The sequence below is a fragment of the Saccopteryx bilineata genome, chromosome 1 (genome assembly GCF_036850765.1).
Source record: "Saccopteryx bilineata isolate mSacBil1 chromosome 1, mSacBil1_pri_phased_curated, whole genome shotgun sequence".
Taxonomy (NCBI): domain Eukaryota; kingdom Metazoa; phylum Chordata; class Mammalia; order Chiroptera; family Emballonuridae; genus Saccopteryx; species Saccopteryx bilineata.
In genome coordinates, this window is record NC_089490.1 from 296645219 (window position 1) to 296650556 (window position 5338).

Sequence of the window (5338 nt, forward strand, 5' to 3'; positions counted from 1 at the left end):
CCCCAGTCATCCTGTTTCTCATCAGAAGGGAAATGCCCCACTCTATGCCTCCCCCAGTCCTCCCACGCCCTCACCTGGAAACCAAGGGTAAAGCAAACTCAGGAGAAATAGCCAGTTCCGCACGAGTCCAAGGGCCCTCACACCAACGTAGAAAATCAAACAGGAGAACCTGCTCATCGACGGGGTCCTAACTACTGCTTGGGAGCTCAATACACATGTTGAGACTGAGGCAGGTGAAAAAAACATGGTAGCAACTAGGGCTTCATAAGTTCCATCAAGGTTGCCTGACCTGTGGTGGCACAGTGGATCAAGTGTTGACCTGGAAAGCTGAAGTCACTGGTTCAAAACCCTGGGCTTAAAACAACAACAAAAACCCTGGGCTTGCCTGGTCAAGGCACATATGGGAGTTGATGCTTCCAGCTCCTCCCCCCTCTCCCTCCCTCCCTCCCTCTCTCTCTCTCTCTGTCTCCTCTAAAATGAATAAGTAAAAATAATTTAAGTTCCAGCAAAGTCTCAAAGCCAGATCTGTGACACAAGGAGGGGCAAGCAGAGGAGGGGGCATTCTTCTCGTCCTGGCTTCATGGGCAAGGTCTACAGGTAGGAAAGAAATGGAACTTCTCCCAACAAATACAAGTAACAGCTCTCAATCCAGCAAGTGTTAAATAAACATTAGAGAACAAGAAAACTTGCTGGCACACATCTCCCTCAGTGCCTGCTCGCCATCTTGGCTGGGAGGCAGGGCCCTCCCCATCATGGTTTAACTGAACTCAGAGCTCTTCCAACAATAAACACAATTCTCATCTCAGACAGCCCCACAAAAGCAAAGAAGCAGTATGCTATTTAATTTCAAGGACTTAAAAAACTGTTTCCTTTAGTCAGTCCAATAGGCTTCCTACCCTATTTTATTTTTCATCATAGCCTTTTATCACCACTTGAATTTTTTTTTTTTTTTGGTTCTTACTTTAGTCTGAGACTGGAAAATTTTCATATTTTTTATTTTTTTATTATTAATTTTAATGGGGTAAATTGACATTGATAAATCAGGGTACATATGTTCAGAGAAAACATCTCCAAGTTATTTTGACATTTGATTATGTTGCATACCCATCACCGAAAGTCAAATTGTCTTCCATCACCTTCTATCTGGTTTTCTTTGTGCCCCTAACCTCCTCCCTCCCCCCTTAACCACCACCTTCTTGTCCATGTCTCTGAGTCTCATTTTTATGACCCATCTATATATAGAATCATATACTTCTTAGTTTTTTCTGATTTACTTATTTCTCTCAGTATAATGTTATCAAGGTCCATCCATGTTATTGTAAATGACCCGATGTCATAATTTCTCATGTCTGAGTAGTATTCCATAGTACATATGTACCAAAGCTTTTTAATCCACTCATCCACTGACAGGACACTTGGGCTGTTTCCAGATCTTCATTATTGTGAACAATGCTGCCATAAACATGGGGGTGCATTTCTCCTTTTGAAACAGTGCAATGGTGTTCTTGGGGTATATTCCTAAAAGTGGGATAGCTGGATGAAAAGGCAGTTCGATTTTTAATTTTTTGAGGAATCTCCATACTGTTTTCCACAGTGTGCACCAGACTGCATTCCCACCAGCAGTGCAGGAGGGTTCCCTTTTCTCCACATCCTCGTCAGCACTTATTCTGTGTTGTTTTGTTGATGAGCGCCATTCTGACTGGTGTGAGGTGATATCTCATTGTGGTTTCAATTTGCATTTCTCTAATGATTAGTTATGTTGAACATTTTTTTTATTTATTTTTATTTATTTTATTTATTTTATTTTATTTTTTTACAGAGGCAGAGATAGACAGGGACAGACAGACAGGAACGGAGAGAGATGAGAAGCATCAATCATCACTTTCTCGTTGTGCGTTGCGACTTCTTAGTTGTTCATTGATTGCTTTCTCACATGTGCCTTGACCGTGGGCCTTCAGCAGACCGAGTAACCCCCTGCTGGAGCCAGCGACCTTGGGTCCAAGCTGGTGAGCTCTTTGCTCAAGCCAGATGAGCCCGCGCTCAAGCTGGTGACCTCGGGGTCTCGAACCTGGGTCCTTCCGCATCCCAGTCCGACGCTCTATCCACTGCGCCACCACCCGGTCAGGCTGAACATTTTTTCATCTGTCTATTGGCCATCTGTATGTCCTGTTTAGAGAAATGTCTATTCATTTCTTTTGCCCATTTTTTTATTCGATTGTTTTCTTGGTGTTGAGTTTTACAAGTTCTTTATAAATTTTGGTTATTAACCCCTTATCAGATGTATTGTCGAATATGTTCTCCCATTGTGTAGTTTGTCTTTTTCTTCTGTTCTTTTGTCTTTAGCTGTGCAAGAGCTTTTCAGTTTGATATAGTCCCATTTGTTTATCCTGTCTTTTTTTTTTTAACAGAGAGAGAGAGAGAGGGATAGACAGGGACAGAGAGATGAGAAGCATCAATCATTAGTTTTTGTTGTGCATTGCGTCAGCTTAGTTGTTCATTGATTGCTTTCTCATATGTGCCTTGACGGTGGGACTACAGCAGACCGAGTAACCCCTTGCTCGAGCCAGCGACCTTGGGTCCAAGCTGGTGAGGTTTACTCAAACCAGATAAGCCCGTGCTCAAGCTAGCGACCTCGGGATCTCGAACCTGGGTCCTCGGCATCCCAGTCCGACACTCTATCCACTGAGCCACCGCCTGGTCAGGCTGTTTATCCTGTCTTTTATTTCATTTGCCCGTGGAGATAAATCGGCAAATATATTGCTGCAATAGATGTCGAAGAGCTTACTGCCTATGTTTTCTTCTAAGATGCTTATGGTTTCACTACTTACATTTAAGTCTTTTATCCATTTTGAGTTTATTTTTGTGAATGATGTAAGTTGGTGGTCTAGTTTCATTGTTTGCAGGTAGATGTCCAATTTTCCCAACATGATTTGTTAAAGAGGCTGTCTTTACTCCATTGTATGCTCTTACCTCCTTTGTCAAATATCAGTTGTCCATAAAGCTGTGGGTTTATCTCTGGGTTCTCTGTTCTGTTCCATTGATCTATATGCCTGTTCTTATGCCAGTACCAGGCTGCCTTGTAGTATAACATGATATCAGGAAGTGTGGTAACACCCACTTTATTCTTCCTTTTCAAGATTGCTGAGGCTATTCGTGTCCTTTTTTGGTTCCATATAAATTTTTGGAATATTTTTTCTATATCTTCGAAGTATGTCATTGGCATTTTAATTGGTATTGCATTGAATTTATAAATTGCTTTGGGTAATATAGACATTGCAATGATGTTTATTCTTCCTAACCACGAGCACAGTATATGCTTCCACTTGTTTGTATCTTCCTTGACTTCTTTTATCAATGTTTTATGATTTTCCAAGTACAAATCTTTAATCTACTTGGTTAAATTTACTCCTAGGACCTAGGTACTTTATTTTTTTGGTTGCAATAGTGAAGGGGATTGTTTCCTTAATTTCTCTGACAGTTCATTTTTGGTGTATAAAAATGCCTCTGGCCCTGGCTGGTTGGCTCAGCGGTAGAGCGTTGGCCTGGCGTGCAGAAGTCCCGGGTTCGATTCCCAGCCAGGGCACACAGGAGAAGCGCCCATCTGCTTCTCCACCCCTCCCCCTCTCCTTCCTCTCTGTCTCTCTCTTCCCCTCCTGCAGCCGAGGCTCCATTGGAGCAAAGATGGCCCGGGCGCTGGGGATGGCTCCTTGGCCTCTGCCCCAGGCGCTAGAGTGGCTCTGGTCGCGGCAGAGCGACGCCCCGGAGGGGCAGAGCATCGCCCCCTGGTGGGCTGAGCGTCGCCCCCTGGTGGGTGTGCCGGGTGGATCCCAGTCGGGCACATGTGGGAGTCTGTCTGTCTCTCCCCGTTTTTAGCTTCAGAAAAATACAAAAAAAAAAAAATGCCTCTGATTTCTGAGGTTTGTTGTTTTATTTATTTATTTTTTCATTTTTCCGAAGCTGGAAACAGGGAGGCAGTCAGCCAGACTCCCACACACGCTCGACTGGGATCCACCCGGCATGCCCACCAGGGGGCGACGCTCTGCCCCTCTGGGGCGTCGCCTTGTTGTATCCAGAGCCAGTCTAGTGCCTGAGGCAGAGGCCACAGAGCCATCCCCAGTGCCCAGGCCATCTTTGCTCCAATGGAGCCTCGCTGCGGGAGGGGAAGAGAGAGACAGAGAGGAAGGAGAGGGGGAAGGGTGTAGAAGCAAATGGGCGCCTCTCCTGTGTGCCCTGGCCCGGAATCGAACCCGGGACTTCAGCACGCTAGGCCGACACTCTACCACTGAGCCAATGGGCCAGGGCCTGGTTTCTGAGGTTTTTTTTTTGTTTGTTTGTTTTTTTTTACAGAAACAGAGAGAGTCAGAGAGAGGGATAGGAACGGAGAGAGATGAGAAGCATCAATCATCAGTTTTCTGTCGCAACACCTTAGTTGTTCATTGATTGCTTTCTCATATGTGCCTTGATCGTGGGCCTTCAGTAGACTGAGTAACCCCTTGCTTGACCCAGTGACCTTGGGTCCAAGCTGGTGAGCTTTTGCTCAAACCAGATGAGTCCGTGCTCAAGCTGGTGACCTCGGGGTCTCGAACCTGGGTCCTCCGCATCCCAGTCCGACACTCTGTCCACTGTGCCACCGCCTGGTCAGGCTGAGTATTAATTTTATATCCTGCCACCTTGCTGAATTCATTTATCATGTCCAGTAGTTTTTTGACTGAGACTTTAGGGTTTTCTATATACAATATCATATCATCTGCAAATAATGATAGTTTTACTTCTTCTTTTCCAATTTGGATGCCCTTTATTTCTTCTTCTTGTCTGATTGCTGTGGCTAGGACTTCCAGAACTATGTTGAATAAGAGTGGTGAAAGGGGGCACCCCTGCCTTGTTCCTGATCTTAAAGGGATTGCTTTTAATTTTTGCCCATTGAGTATGATGTTGGCTGTGGGTTTGTCATAGATGGCCTTTATCATATTGAGGTATGTTCCCTGTATTCCCACTTTGCTGAGAGTTTTGATCATGAATGGGTGCTGAATTTTATCAAATGCCTCTTCTGCATCCATTGAAATTATCATGTGGTTTTTCTCCTTCCTTTTGTTTATGTGATGAATCACACTGATTGATTTGAGAATATTGTACCAGCCTTGCCTCCCCAGAATAAATCCTACTTGATCATGATGTATGATTTTCTTCATATATTGTTGGATCCAGTTTACTAATATTTTGTTGAGGATTTTAGCATCTAAATTCATCAGGGATATTGGCCTATAATTTTCTTTCTTTGTGTTATCTTTGCCCGGTTTTGGAATCAGAATTATGCTTGTCTCATAAAAGGAGCTTGGAA